We start from the raw sequence: 16879 nt of genomic DNA on the forward strand, positions 1-16879 counted from the left end.
CCGCTCCTGCCTTCTAATTAAAACTCCTTGCAGCGAAGCGGCCGGGGGCCTGGGAGGGAGGTCAGCGCGCGGCCGTGGCCCCGGGCGCTGCCGCCGCCGCCTCAGCGATTCCTGCCCATCACCTGCTGCGCACAAATGAAATCGTTTTCGAATGACCTGCTGCACGCCTCCGCCACTCAGGAAACGGAATGAAGAGGCGAAGAAGAGCCAGTTCTCTTTCGGGCTGCATTTCTTGGATGACAGAGTCCAGAAAATATAAGGTTGGAAGAGCAATTGCATCCAAGGGAGGCTGTCCTGCTGTCAGAACTGCCTGCGCCCCCTAGGGATCTCTCAGACGCCACTTTAAACAGTAGTCTTAGCGGGGAGGGCGGGGGGGCTCGCCGTGCAAGGTCCTGGGTTCGATCCCCTGCACCACATAAAACTAAATAAATGAATAAAATAAAAGTATTGTATCCAACTACAACTAAAAAATAAATATTAAAAAAAACCGGTGGTCTTCATCTGGTAGTCAGGGTGGGCTTCAGGGAGGTCTACAAGCTCCTTAAGATTGTCTTCAAGCTTCAATGTGAATATGCAGTACTCAGGAGAGTGGGGTGTGTATACACTTGGGAAAGAGTATGTGCCCTTTTAATATTTTAGTTTTATTAGATATTCAGAAGAGCCTTCACCCCTCACAATGTGGAGTTTTCTTAAAGGACTGGTATCTTCTCCCCTGGGTTATTCTGTGTTACCCCAAGTGTGTAAGTGTCACACTGAGAAGTCAGTCCCCTAGAAGCACAAGGTAGAAGGTGACGCCTTGGTTTCTCTTTGTGTGTGTGTGTGTGTGTGTGCACACAGCGCGCACATGCATGCACACTGGCTGCTCAGATCATTACAGAGTGTTTGTAATGTGTGTGATGTGCGTGTTTAGGCCTTTAAGCATCTGCACATCCTGTTTCCTCTGTCTGGAGTCCCTTCTCATCCATTTTTCCCCTAGAGAAAAATCTACCCACCCTTTACCATTCAACCCAACCTTCTCTTGTACTGGGAACCTTTCCTGACCTGGCCCAAACCCCATCAATTTCCCCCATGACTGATTCAGCTCCTTCTTCTTTTCTTCACAGTCCCCACAGCACCATGCACGACCTTTTATTTTTTTATGTTTATTTTTTTTAAATCCTCTATTCTCAAATATATGGATGTAATTATCTTACTAATAGTCCCTAAATAACATTTATAGATTTTAGAATGTTTTCTCCTTTTTTCCTTTACTGTCTCTTCTTTTTTCTGTTGGTCTGTTTCCATCTCTTTCACATTCTGTATATTGTTCCAGTGTCTGGTAATCCTCAGTCATCTGGTTTTAGGAACATCATCCATGTTTTGAGGCACTAAAATGCAGATTCAAAGCTCTGTGTACATAGCAGGGGCCTTTTTGACCAGTGGACTTTACTGTGTAGTGGTGATCAGTTGAGGACCAGGCTATTTTCTTAGAGATCCCCCAAAGTCAGCATCTATAGTCATTTTCCCTGGAGCTGGCCAGCTCCTCTCTGAGGAACTTTTACCTGAGCAATATGGACTTGGTCTCTGGCCTCCCGGAGCAGAACAGGGGAGCAACTAGGGTTCAGAGTAGTTTTCAGGAGGGAGGATGATAGCCATCATCCCTGAGCGTCTCCAGGGAGCAAATCTCCATCCCTCTGCTGAGGTGGTCCAGGAGGAACTAACTGCCTGGGCAAGGCAGGAGAAGGGATGCGTTGGTCTAACCATTTCTTTTGGTCTTTTAACCATTGTCCTTTTCCCAGCCCAGCGGGTAAGTCTACCTTTTCAGTCAGTGGGTGTCTCCCATTCCTGAACCTTCCTAAAGATCTGTTGTAGATAGGCTAGGCTTGCTTCTTCCTGACATCGTCCCTCTCTTGCTAGCTTTGTTTCCAGGGACTCCTGGTCCATCTGCTTCCCAGCTTCCAAAATCTGGTAGCCATTTGTTATCTGCTGAATTTTCTCCCTGCTTTCTTAGTCTTCGTAGTCTTTTGGTGTGGATTAGTACTCTGCTATCGTCTCAGCAGAGTTTTGGTAGTAAACCGGTAAAAGCATATGTTGCAAACACTAGTTTATCTAGAAGCTCCCCCAAGTCGCCACCCCTAACTTGGGGGCTTAGAAGAGGCTGACGGGGAGAAGCCACCTGGTTGTATAACTCCAGTGCTGTCCTCCCAGGCTGGCCAACTCGCAGTGTTTTACAGACCACACAGGGAAGTTACACTAGCAATGCTCTTTGGGGCTCTCTCCCTGGAGAGCGTCAAGAAATCAGGTTTTAAGCACTGCGTAGAACGTTCTTAGTGGGACGGGAGTCCCTTGGTCAAGTTAGCTGCAAAGCAAATCCCTCTTCCCATTATTCCGTTGCCTGCCAAACGTGTGGCTAAGCAGCTACCGAGGCTGGTCCCCTAGGGACAGCCAACAGTCAGCTTCTTGGCAGGTTTGGTCACAGGGGAAATCCAGGTTTCGGCTTGGCTGGGGACTGCTTTGTCCTTGATAGTGTGCCATCCTCTCGAAATGCCCGACTTCTCTCTCCTTTCCCACTTGTTGTCTGATGGACTTCTTTATTATTATTATTTTTTAAAATATTTAATGTTTAGTTGTAGTCGAACCTTTATTTTATTTATTTATTTATATGTGGTGCTGAGGATCGAACCCCCGGCTTCGCACATGCGAGGCCAGCTCTCTACGGCTGAGCCACAACCCCAGCCCCTGGACTTTTTATCTATTTATTTATTTGTGGTGCTGGGGACTGAACCCAGGGCCCTGTGCATGCAAGGCAAGCGCTCTACCAACGGAGCTACATCCCCAGCCCCTGGACTTCTTATTTTTAAGGCCCAGATGAAATGCCAGTGCTCCTGCCCCTCTCCTTCAGTCCTCATCACCATGTTCTCAGAGCTTTCCGCGGGGCCCAGAAGAGCCTGGTTTACAGGACTGCATTCATCTGTTTACCAGCGGCCTCTCCTGTTGGACAGTGAGCTCATGGAGGCCAGCAACCCTGCTTTTCCTCTACCCCACTGCCTGGCACGGTGCCTGATGTATTCATGGCGGCAGTCGATGCGTGTTTGCTGACTGACTGGGGCAAGGGTTGGTCCTCTGTGTGGACTTTTACTTGGAATGGTGATGGGTTTCCAGCGAGCTACCCTTTGGATCCACACTGCAGCGTGGAGGCAACTTAAGGCTCTTATTGGCAATACCCTCTCCCCTAGCTCACTGCCAGGAGGGGGAGCTTAGGAATGAGTGAAGAACAAAGTACATTATCCAGACACAGTTAGCCTCTGCACTGGGTGTACTCCTAGGGAAGGGTGGGAGACGGGGGCACTCACTCTTGCTCTCCCCTTGGGGCCTGATTGGAATATGGCTTGCTCCCTGCTGCTACCTGCTGCTAGTGCGAGGTGATGGGCCTGGATATTTGGTGCTTCTTGTTCTGGTCCCTTTTGTGATCAGCAGTGTTGGACTACCACCTGCAAACACACTGTTCAGAGCATCAGCGCTCTGTATCTACTCCAGTTGGAAAATGCCTTTGTTTGTGTTCTTTTATTTTTTGTGATACTAGGGATTGAATCCAGGGGTACTTTATCACTGAGCTACATCCCCAGCATTTTCTCTTTCTTTATTTGTGGTGCTGGGGATTGAACCCAGGGCCTTATGCATGCGAGGCTAGCACTCTTCCAACTGAGCTATATCCCCAGTCCCTGCTTTTTCTATTTTTTTATTTGAGACAGGTTCTTGCTAAGTTGTTGAGGCCAGCCTCAAACTTGCAATCCTTCTGCTTTAGCCTCCTGAGTTGGGATTACAGGCCTGTGCCACCATGCCCAACTTGGAAAATTGCTTTATTTCGTAGCATCATGTACTACAAAATAAATAATTTATCTTCTTTAACATCAGGTTTTGCCTCTCAGGAGGCATGCCTGTGTACAGAATTAAAAAAAAATTAAATTTGTTCTAACTTGTTATACATGACAGTAGAATGCATTCGACACATTGTTCACAAATGGAGCTCAACTTCTCTTTCCTCTGGCCATACGTGGTACAAAGTCACACCAGTAGCGTAATCATACATGTATATAGGGTAATAATGTCTGTCTCATTCTACCAGCTTTCTCATCCCCACAGCCACACCCCTTCCCTCACTCCCCTCTGCACAATCCAAAGTTCCTTTATTCTTCCCTAAACCCTCCACCCTTCACTATGGACCAGCATTGGCTTATCAGAGAAAACTTTTGGTTTTGTGGGATTGGCTTACCTCATTTAGCATGATATTCTCTAGTACCATCCATTTACCTGCAAATGCCATAATTTTATTCTTTTTTTTAATGCTGAGTAATATTCCATTGTGTATATGTACCACAGTTTCTTTATCCATTCATCTGTTGAAGGGCATCTAGATTGGTTCCATAGTTTAGCTATTGTGAATTGAGCTTCTATAAACATTGATGTGGCTGTGTCCCTGTAGTATGTTTAAGTTGTTTGGGTATAAACAGAGTAATGGGATAGCTGGCTCAAATGGTGGTTCCATTCCAGGTTTTCTGAGGCATCTCCCTACTGCTTTCCATAGTGGTTGCACCAATTTGCAGCCCCACCAGCCATGTCTGAGTGTGCCTTTCCCCCACATCCTCGCCCACACTCATTACTGCTTGTATTCTTGATAATTGCCATTCTGACTGGAGTGAGATGAAGTCTTGGAGAAGTTTGACTTTGCATTTCTCTCATTGCTAGAGTGTTGAACATTTTTTCATATGTTTGTTGATTGATTGTATTTCTTCTTCTTGAAGTAGCTCATTTATTGATTGGGTTTTTTGTTGTTAAGTTTTTTGAGTTCTTTATATATCCTGGAGATTAGTACTCTATCTGATGTGCGTGTGGTAATGATTTTTTACCATTTTGTAGGCTCTTTCTTCACATAATTGATTGTTTCCTTTGCTGAGAAGAAGCTTTTTAGTTTAAATCCATACCATTTATTGATTCTTAATTTTACTTTTGTGCTTTAGGAGTCTTGTTAAAGAAGTTATGTCCTAAGCTGACAATGTGGAGATTTGGGCCTGCTTTTTTTTCCTATTAGGTGCAGAGTCTCTGTTCTAGTGCTTAGGTCTTTGATTCACTTTGAGTTGACTTTTGTGCATGGTGTGAGAGAGGTTTAATTTCACTTTGCTACATATGGGTTTCCAGTTTTCCCAGCACCATTTGTTAAATAGGCTATCTTTTCTCGAATGTATGTTTTTGGTGTCTTTGTCTAGTATGAAATAAGTGTATTTATATGGGTTTGTCTCTGTGTCTTCTATTTTGTACCATTGGTTTACATGTCTACTTTGGTACTAAAACCATGCCATTTTTTGTTACTATTTCTCTATAGTATAGTTTTTTTTTTTTAAAGAGAGAGAGAGGAGGGAGAGAGAGAGAGAATTTTTAATATTTATTTTTTAGTTTTCAGCGGACACAACATCTTTGTTGTATGTGGTGCTGAGGATTGAACCCTGGGCCGCACGCGTGCCAGGCGAGCGCGCTACCACTTGAGCCACATCCCCAGCCCCTCTCTGTAGTATAGTTTAAGGTCTGGTATTGTGATGTCTCCTCATTCACTTTTCTTGCTAAGGATTGCTTTGGCTATGAATTTCATGATTACTTTTTCTAGTTCTATGAAGAATGTCATTGGGATTTTCCTAGAATTTGCATTAAATCTGTTTAGCAGTTTTGGTGACATGACCATTTTGACTAGATTAATTCTGCCTATCCAAGATCTTTTAATCTTCTAAGGTCTTCTTTAATTTATTTCTTTAGTGTTCTGTAGTTTTCATTGTTTAGAGGTCTTTTACTTCTTTTGTTAGATTGATTCCCAAGTATTTTATTTTTTCAAGGCTATTGTGAATGGGGTAGTTTTCCTAATTTCTCTTGCAGTGGCTTCATCACTTATGTATAGAAATGCATTTGATTTACGGGTATTGATTTTATATCCTGCTACTTTTCTGAATTCATTTATTAGTTCTAGAAGTTTTCTGCTAGAATTTTTTGGATCTTCTGAATGTAGAATCATATTGTTAGAAAATAGTGAGAGTTTCGGTTCTTTTCCTATTTGTATCCCTTTAATTTCTTTCCTCTGATTGCTCTGGTTAGAGTTTCAAGGACTACGTTGAATAGAAGTGGTAAAAGAGGGCATCCCTGTCTTGTTCCAGTTTTTAGAGGGAATGGTTTTAATTTTTCTCCGTTTAGAATGATGTTGGCCTTGGGCTTAGCTTTTACAATGTTGAGGTATGTATCCCTAGTTTTTCTAGTGTTTTGAACATGAATGGATGCTGTATTTTGACAAATGCTTTTTCTGCGTTTATTGAGATAATCATATGATTCTTGTCTTTACATCTATTGATGTGACATATTACTTTTGTTTATTTGTGTATGTTGGACCAACCTTGCAGCCCTGGGATGAACCCCACTTGATGGTGGCACACTATCTTTTTAATATGTTTCTGTATGAAATTGCCATGATTTTATTGAGAATTTTTGCTTCTATGTTCATCAGGGATATTGATCTGAAGTTTTCTTTCCTTGATATGTCTTTGTTCTGGTTTTGGTATCAGGGTGATATTAGCCTCACAAAATGAGTTTGTAAGGGTTCCTTCCTTTTCTATTTCATGGAATACTTTGAGGAGTATTGGTATTAATTCTTCTTTGAAAGTCTTGTAGAACTTGGCTGAGAATCTGTCTGTTCCTGGGCTTTTTTTGATTGGTAGGCCTTTGATGGCGTCTTCTATTTCCTTGCTTGAAACTGATCTGTTTAAATTTTGTATGTCCTCCTAATTCAGTTTGGGTACATCATATATCTCTAGAAATTTGTCAATGTTTTCAAAATTTTCTATTTTCTTGGAGTATAAATTTTCAAAATAGTTTCTAATTATCTTCTGTATTTCAGTAGTGTTCATCATGATATTTATTTTTTCATCATGAATTTTAGTAATTTGAGTTTTCTTTCTGTTTATTAGTATAGCTGAGGGGTTTATCAGTTTTGCTTATTTTTTCAAAGAACCCACTTTTTATTTTGTCAATTTTTTGAATTATTTCTTTTGTTTACATTTCATTGATGTCAGCTCTGATTTTAATTATTTCCTGTCTTCTACTGCTTTGGGTGTTGATTTGTTCTTCTTTTTCTAGGGCTTTGAGATGTAATATTAGGTCATTTATTTGTTGGCTTTTTATTCTTTTACAGTAAGAGCTGAATGCAATAAACTTTCCTCTTAGCTCTGCCTTCCTAGAGTCCCAGAGATTTTGATATGTTGCATCAGTGTTCTCATTACCTCTAAGTATTTTTTTATTTCCTCCCTGATTTCTTCTGCTATCCATTCATCATTCATAGCATGCTATTATACTAATCTATTATACTTGTCTCCAGGTGTTGGAGTAGCTTCTATTTTTTATTTTATCATTGATTTCTAGTTTCATTCCATTATGATCTGATAGAATGCAGGATAGTATTTCTATTTTTTTTGTGTTTGCTGAGAGTTCTTTGTGGCATAACATATGGTCTATTTTAGAGAAGGATCCACGTGCTGCTGAAAAGAAAGTGTATTTGCTCCATGATGGATGAAATACTCTATGTATGTTCGTTAAAGTCTAAGTCATTGATTGTATTATTTAGTTCTATAGTTTCGTTTTTATTTGGAAGACCTGCCCAGTGGTGAGAGAGGTGTGTTAATGTCACCTAGTATTAGTGTGTTGTGGTCTATCTGATTCTTGAAATTGAGAAGGGTTAATTTGTTGTATGTAGATACATATTTATGATTGTTTTTTTTTTTTTTTTTAAAGGGGCTGTGACAACTCAGAGCTTTTGGAAATGTAGTTAGTGACAGCTCAACTTTGTTAAACTTGCCCCTGTGACTACCAAACGTGCAGGTCTCATTTTGGTAGAATTTACCATGGTAAAACTAAAGGGAAGAACAAGTCTCTTCCTAAAGCAAACAACAGAGTTCAAAAAGCAAGGCATTCATAATTACAAAACTAGATGCAACCTGACTGGTCTGTATTTATAGTGTGTCAGGGTTTAATACCCAGAAAATTCCAGAACAAGATTGTCCTTCAGGCTATTCAAGATCATAGAGGAGAGGCCAATATTTCTCCCTAAGCCTAGAGTCATCAACTAAACTCAAGGCCTCTGATCCTGGCAACACAGGATAGAAACAAATCTTTGAAAACAAGGTGCCAGGGCCTCTCCCAGACTGCAAGCTGGTGGGCAGACACAGAGGCAGGGCTCTATCCTGGGGCACAGGGCAAGGCTCAGGGCGGAGTACTCCCACACTTGGCCTGGATCTTGTCTTCTCCCACTGTGTCCACCCAGTTGCTGGGTGGTTCAAAACTGAGTGCACCCAAATGTAAGAGAAAGGTCCCAGAGAGCCCTTAAGATGATCCCAGGACCAAAAGAAGGCACTAGGCTGAGGAACCATTGTCCCAGCACCTTTGTTCATCCCACAGAACAGGAGGGGTAACTCTAAAACACCCCACTGTGGCAGCTCTGGCCTGCGGGGTGGGCAGTAGAAACCACTTTCTGCTCAATTTTGCTATGAATCTAAAACTGCTCTAAGATGCAAAGTCTATTAAAAGAAAATTGCAGGCCTAAGAAGTGTCAAGGCTAGACCCACAGCCTTCACTACTGGACAGGGCAGTCCTGCCCTGAAGTTAGGAATAAAGCCACAGCACATGGCAGGCTCAGGCCAAGGCTATCAACAAACATGCCCAGGCCTAATGACCAGTCCAATCGCAGAGGACTGTACAACTGGGAGTCCCCAAAACAGGAAGTGGTTACTGTCTCAACAGCACCGGCCTAACCACACGTCGGGTCACCAGGGCCTCTGTTCTCTGTGAGGCAATCCTGGCCGTGATTGCCCGCAGAGAAGGCTGCCTGAGAGGCCCGCTCTAGAAAAACAGCTCTAGGACAGAACCTATCTATGAAAAGGAACAGGGTGACAAGGACAGGGTGCAGGGCCAGGCTAGAGGCTGGGGGAAGGGGAGGAGAAAGCTGGGAAGGGAAGGAGACTGGGGAAAATGAGGACGGAATGGGTATGGGAAGGAGGGAAAAGGAGACTCTGAAGGGGAGGCCAGGAAAGAGAGGCTGGGCCCAGGAAAGAGAGACCGAAAAAGGGGCAGGGGGAGGTTGGGGAATAGGGCAGGGAAAGGGAATGAGGAGGCTAGGGAAGAGGAGACCCGAGAAAGGAGGCCAGAGAAGGGAAAGAGTAGACAGGGAAGGAGACAGCCGGGGAAGGCGGAGACCGAAGTGGGTAAACCACACGGGGGAAGCGAACAGGGAAACCCAGGAAGGAAAACGTAGGGCTCTGAAGGGGAAGAAGAGAAGCGAAGGCCAGGGAAGGGAAAAGGAAGCCATATTTATGATTGTTATGTCTTCTTGACGTATGGTTCCCTTAAGTAGTATGAAATATCCTTCTTTATCCCTTCTGACTTGCTTTGGTTTGAAGTCTACTTTGTTTAATATGAGGATGGAAACCCCTGCTTGTTTACACAATCCATGTGAGTGAGATGTTTTCCCCAACCTCTCACCTTCAGTCTGTGGATGTCTTTTGTTAGGAGGTCAGTCTCTTGAAGACAGCATATTGTTGGGTCTTTTTAAAATGTAATTTGATTTTTTTCTCTTGCAGCCTATAAAATTCTATTCTTATTCTGTATGTTAATCATTCTCATTATAATGTGCTTTGGAGTGGGTCTACTGTAATTTTGTACACTTGGGGTCCTATAAGCCTCTTGTAATTAATTTTTCATTTCTTCAGATTTGGTAAATTTTCTGGAAAAGATTGTATCTCCATGCCTTTGTCTATTCTGATAAATCTTAAATTTGGTCATGCTATTCCATATTTCTTGGAAGTTTGTTCATGGTTTCTTACAATCTTCCCTGTGTGGTTGACTTTATTTTCAAGAGTATATATTTTGTCTTCATTGCCTGAGGTTCTGTCTTCTAAGTGGTCTAGTCTGTTGGTGATACTTTCCATTGAATTTTTAATTTGGTTTATTATTTCCTTCATGTGGAGGATTTCTGCTTGATTCTCTCTTTTTTTTTAATTCAAAAATTTTTAGTTGTGGTGGACACAATATCTTTATTTTATCCATTTATTTTTATGTGGTGCTGAGGACCAAACCCAGCACCTCGCACATGCTTGGCAAGCGCTCTACTGCTGAGCCACAACCCCAACCCCTTGGTTCTTCTTTATTGAAATGATCTTTCACTTTCTGTATTTTCTCTCCTAAACTATCATTTATCTAGAAGATCAGCCTAACTATGTACTTTCTGAATACCTTCTCTGACATTTCTTTTACTGTGTTGTCTATGGATTCTATTGTTAGAACGTTGGTTTGTTTGAAGCACTTGGTTCCCTTGTTTTTTCCTGTTGATTGTGTCTTTCCATTTGGTGGTATGAATCTGAGGCAGTACAGTTTCTACCCTGAAGGCTTCCAGGGCCTCACCTTTAAGGGAAGACCAATATTAACAACACCCAATGCAAACAATAGACACCTTTAAACCAAATAACTCCTATTAAGACATCTATAGTTTTGTTGCAATAAACAGAAATGATGTTCAATTATTGTCTACAATATAAATAGTAAGTTTGCTGACAGGGTTCACCATTTGAAATGATGGACAATAAAGGAACAGAAATAGTGTAAGATGTGATGTTTATAAGCAGGAAGGAGAGAAGATAGAGGTAAAAATTTATAGTAAGAGGGAGGAAGGAATAAATAGAGGTTGGTTGTTAGTATGAGAAGTGAGAAAGAGAATCCAGGGAGACAGGTGAGATAAAAAAAATATATACAGATTTTTAAAAGGTGAAAATATAAGAATACACAACAAAACTGTAATAGACTATTCAGGCATCACATTTCTCAATAAATTGATGCATGAAAAATATTTTGATTCAACGATGGTAGAGATGTATGAGAGAGAGAGAGAGAGAGAAAGGAAAGTCTAAATGGAAAATTAATTGAATGATTGCTTCTGTCGACTTTCAAACATTTTCTCAGCCTCCCTTCTCTGCTGCTAGATGGGGTTGTCTGAAGTTTGATGGTAGCTCCAGTTCAGTGGGTGCAGGAGCAGCTGGGTGGGTGAGCCGATAGCAAGATGGTCCTCACAACCTCTTCCAGTCTTCCTTCCCACCTGTTGTAGCCAGCCCCTTACGTCCTGCGCACTTCGGGACTCACTGAACTGGAGAGAGCCTGGTTTTCTCCACTTTCTCCAACCTGACCCCCCCAACCCCACTCCGAAGGCTTGCCAGACCCAGGCTGGCCCATGCAAAACCAGCTGCAATGTGACGGACCTGGGCCTCAGTTTCCCCAGGCTCTACCTTGCTGCAGTCCCGAGATCTCAATGCCATTTCTACTTGCAGAGAGTTGGGGATGCGCTCACACAAAGGAGCGACCCTGCAAGAGGCAGCCAGATGGCGGTCACTAGGACACCCAGCAGGAAGGCCTCAGGTACAACCAGACCTGCAGGTCCCCGACAGTATATCTCCAGGCATTGGACGGAGTCCTTAGACTGAGGTGGCTGCGACCCGAGATGGCGGCAGTGGTGGTGGCAAACCTGCATGCCCTGGCTGGTGTCTCAAGATGGCAGTGGCCGTGTGTAACCAACCTGAGGATACTGTGACAATGGACTTACAGGCAGCAGCAGGCTGTGGACAGTGGGTGATCTGCTGGTGGTCTGCTGGTGCTCTGCAGGCTAAGTGATTGGTGAGTGGACATCAGTCGGTGGGCAGTGAAAGGTAGGCGATGGACAGGCAAGAGGCGGACAAGTGGGCAAATGGTGGACGATAGGTCGAAGTCAGCCAGCAATCTGTGCTCAAAAGGTGAGTGATATGCTGGCAGATGGCAGTCGATCATGGCAGACAAATGGGGGGGGGGTAAACAACAGGGGATCAGTGGGCAATGTCTGCCTCACAGAGAAACAGTCTTTCCTCTGCTTGAATCCCCAGTCAGGAGCGACAAGAAACGCAGCCTCCCCCTCTAGTATGCCATCGTGGATTGTGGGAATAGCATTCTAGCAGACAGTTTGCTGTTACGTTGGGAAAGACCATGTTTTCACAATGGCTCTGCAGACTGTATTTCAAGGGTCCTGGCTCTTATCACAAAGGAGTATTTCTGATAAAGATGGACAAAGAAAATCTTCAAAGAAATGGATCTTTCCTTGGAACTTTTAAAAAGAGGCCCCCAAACAATTCAAATGTTCATCAGCTGGTGACTGGATAAACAAAAGGTGGTATATTCATGCCATGGAATAGTATTTAGCAATAAAGAAGAACTACTGCTGACATGCAAAAACACGTATGAATCTCAAAAACACTATGCCGAGTGAAAGGAACCAGACACGAAAGACTGTATGGTGTATGGTTTTGTTTATATGAAATTTCTAGAAAAGATGAATCTAGGGAGATAGAAAGCAGATCAGTGTTTGCCTGGAACTGTGGGTGGAGTGAAGATGAACCCCTGTGGCCACCAGGATTCTACTTGGAGTGACGGAACTGATGTACAACTGGACTGGAGAGGGTTCTACCACTGTATAAACTGTCAGTCCAGTGGGCCCTGTTAATGGAGAATGGTATGATATGTAAATTATAAGTCAATGAAGCTGATATCTGGCCAGGGCTGGGGTGGAGAAGGCCAGACAAAAGAAATCGTTGGTAAGTTCTCCCTTTGACTTAGGAAACAGGTGGAAGAGAGCAGCTGGGCTCCACTGCTCTCTGGATCTAGGTTTTAGGTGAGCATCAGCCTTGAAATCTTTTCCTTTCCATTTAACTGCTCTGTCTTCTTGTCCTTGGAGGGGAGGAAATGGCACAGAATCCTCCTTCTGCCAAAGACAGTAGAAGCAGAAAAGTGCAGGGAGAGGAACACATTTGGCTCCCCTGAGCTGCCTCCCCCACATGTAACCTCTCAGTTCACCCAGCCCAGCAGCCTCTTCATCGCCCCTTTTAGCTGTGACTTTAGTCATCCAAGCGCAGAGCACAAAGACCCAAATTATCAGTGTGAGCAAGTTCAGCCCACACATTTCAGCTCCAGCCCCATCGAGACGTGTGCTTCCTTGAGAGACAGCCCTGAAGGGGCAGCTCTGGACAGGAACGCCAGGCCTCGGGTCGGAGGCTGGCCAGCTCAGGCTGGGGCTGTGAGTGGCCAGGTGGGAGGTCAAGGACCCAGGTTCATGAAGCCCAAACCACCCAGAAAGGACCAGACCTACCATAAGGGAGAGGTGAGGAGTGAGAAAGGACTCATCGAATAACAAACTTGCTCATGATATCAGACCACACCTGCAGACACTTCTTCACACCTTGCAGAACTGGTTCACAGGATCTGACTCAATCCTCAGAAGCTCAAGGCAAGATTATCATTGATACCCCAGGAAACTGAGGGAGAGAGGCAGGATTATCATCAGTGACAGAGCTGGGGACTCAAACCAGTTCTTTTGACTTCAATTAATTATACATACTATATAATCTGTCCTTGATATCCACAGGGGATTTGTTTCAAGACCCCTGGTGGCACTAAAATCCCCAGATGCTCAAAACCCTTATATAAAATGGTGTAAGTATTTGTGCAGAACCTAGGTACATCCTCCCCAACACTTTAAACTCTAGATTACTTATAATACTCTAGATTACTTATAATGCCTAATATAGTGTAAATGCTACATAAATACTTTTTATACTATTTTTTTAGGAAATCACTACAAGAAGAAAGGTCTGTACATGTTCAGTGTAGACACAGATACATATATATATATATATATATATATATATACACACACACACACACACACATACATATATATATATTTAAATATTTTAAAAACTCTTTTTAGTTGTTGATAGACCTTTATTTGTTTATATGTGGTGCTGAGAATCGAACCCACTGCCTCACACATGCCTGGCAGGTGCTCTACCGTTGAGCCACAACCCCAACCTCCCCCTGACACAAATATTTTTGATCTGTGTTGGTTAAATCCAAGGAAGCAGAACCAGAAGATATGGAGGGATAAATGTGCTTTGTGTGTGCACATGCATAAGCACACACATGTACACATGTATGTGTGTGTGTATATATATATATATATATATATATATATATAAAGAGATATTTTTATAATATATACTATATATTATATAATATATATATAATATATATATATATATAAAGAGAGAACACATATGTAAAATGTATGGTATATGGTGTATATATGTAAATACATGGTATATAGACACTATTACACTATATCTGTACATATATACACATAAATGTGTGATTGTGTGTACATATGTACGGGCCTGCGTTTGTGTGTGTGCATTCAGTACCTATTGCCTATTGGGTCCTCTTTCAAGTCCCTTCCTTTGGGTCCTCACCACAACCCCATGACTTTGGTACTTTTTAACAGATGAGGAAACGGAGGCAAAGAGCAATTCCTTTTTTTTTTTTTTTTTTTTTTTTTTTGGTTTATTTTTTCTTTTTTTTTTTTTTTTTTTTAATTTTTTATTGTGGGTTGTTCAAAACATTACAAATTTCTTGACATATCATATTCCACACTTTGATTCTAGTGGGTTATGAACTCCCACCTTCACCCCATACACAGATTGCAGATTCACATCAGTTACACATCCATTGATTTACAAATTGCCATACTAGTGTCTGTTGTGCTCCGCTGCCTTTCCCATCATCCACCCTCCCCCCTCCCCACCTCTCCCCTCCCCTCCCCTCCTCTCTCTCTACCCCCTCCACTGTATAACCCTGAGGGTCTCCTTCCATTACCGTGCAATTTACCTTCTCTCTCCCTTTCCCTCCCACCTCTCATCCCTGTTAAATGTTAATCTTCTTCTCCTGTTCTTCGTCCCTACTCTGTTCTTAGTTACTTTCCTTATATCAAAGAAGACATTTGGCATTTGTTTTTTAGGGATTGGCTAGCTTCACTTAGCATAATCTGCTCTAATGCCATCCATTTCCCTGTAAATTCTATGATTTTGTCATTTTTTAATGCAGAGTAATACTCCATTGTGTATAAATGCCACATTTTTTTTATCCATTCGTCTATTGAAGGGCATCTAGGTTGGTTCCACAGTCTTGCTATTGTGAACTGTGCTGCTATGAACATCGATGTAGCAGTGTCCCTGTAGCATGCTCTTTTTAGGTCTTTAGGGAATAGACCAAGAAGGGGAATAGCTGGGTCAAATGGTGGCTCCATTCCCAGCTTTCCAAGAAATCTCCATACTGCTTTCCAAATTGGCTGCACCAATCTGCAGTCCCACCAGCAATGTACAAGTGTACCCTTTTCCCCACATCCTCGCCAGCACTTGTTGTTGTTTGACTTCCTAATGGCTGCCAATCTTACTGGAGTGAGATGGTATCTTAGGGTGGTTTTGATTTGCATTTCTCTGACAGCTAGAGATGGTGAGCATTTTTTCATGTACTTGTTGATTGACTGTATGTCCTCCTCTGTGAAGTGTCTGTTCAGGTCCTTGGCCCATTTGTTGATTGGGTTGTTTGTTCTCTTATTGTCTAATTTTTTGAGTTCTTTGTATACTCTGGATATTAGGGCTCTATCTGAAGTGTGAGGAGTAAAGATTTGTTCCCAGGATGTAGGCTCCCTATTTACCTCTCTTATTGTTTCTTTTGCTGAGAAAAAACTTCTTAGTTTGAGTAAGTCCCATTTGTTGATTCTAGTTATTAACTTTTGTGCTATGGGTGTCCTATTGAGGAATTTGGAGCCCGACCCCACCGACTGTAGATCGTAGCCAACTTTTTCTTCTATCAGACGGCGCGTCTCTGATTTGATATCAAGTTCCTTGATCCATTTTGAATTCACTTTTGTGCATGGCGAGAGAAAGGGATTCAGTTTCATTTTGTTGCATATGGATTTCCAGTTTTCCCAGCACCATTTGTTGAAGATGCTATCCTTCCTCCATTGCATGCTTTTAGCCCCTTTATCAAATATAAGATAGTTGTAGTTTTGTGGATTGGTTTCTGTGTCCTCTATTCTGTACCATTGGTCCACACGCCTGTTTTGGTACCAGTACCATGCTGTTTTTGTTACTATTGCTCTGTAGTATAGTTTGAAGTCTGGTATCGCTATACCGCCTGATTCACACTTCTTGCTTAGCATTGTTTTTGCTATTCTGGGTCTTTTATTTTTCCATATGAATTTCATGATTGCTTTCTCTATTTCTACAAGAAATGCCATTGGGATTTTGATTGGCATTGCATTAAACCTATAGAGAACTTTTGGTAATATCGCCATTTTGATGATGTTAGTTCTGCCTATCCATGAACAGGGTATATTTTTCCATCTTCTAAGATCTTCTTCTATTTCTCTCTTTAGGGTTCTGTAGTTTTCATTGTATAAGTCTTTCACCTCTTTTGTTAGGTTGATTCCCAAGTATTTTATTTTTTTTGAAGATATTTTGAATGGAGTGGTTGTCCTCATTTCCATTTCAGAGGATTTGTCGCTGATATACAGGAATGCCTTTGATTTATGCGTGTTGATTTTAAATCCTGCCACTTTGCTGAATTCATTTATTAGCTCTAATAGTTTCTTTGTAGAGCCTTTTGGGTCTGCTAGATATAGAATCATATCATCTGCAAATAGTGATAATTTAAGTTCTTCTTTTCCTATTTTTATGCCTTTAATTTCTTTCGTCTGTCTAATTGCTCTGGCCAGTGTTTCGAGAACTATGTTGAAGAGAAGTGGAGAGAGAGGGCATCCCTGTCTTGTTCCAGATTTTAGAGGGAATGCCTTCAGTTTTTCTCCATTCAGAATAATGCTAGCCTGAGGCTTAGCATAGATTGCTTTTACAATATTGAGGTATGTTCCTGTTATCCCTAGTTTTTCTAGAGTTTTGAACATAAAGGGATG

This window comes from Marmota monax, unplaced genomic scaffold (genome assembly GCF_021218885.2).
Source record: "Marmota monax isolate L192 unplaced genomic scaffold, Marmota_monax_Labrador192_F-V1.1 WCK01_AAM20220418_F8-fsc00087, whole genome shotgun sequence".
Taxonomy (NCBI): Eukaryota; Metazoa; Chordata; class Mammalia; order Rodentia; family Sciuridae; genus Marmota; species Marmota monax.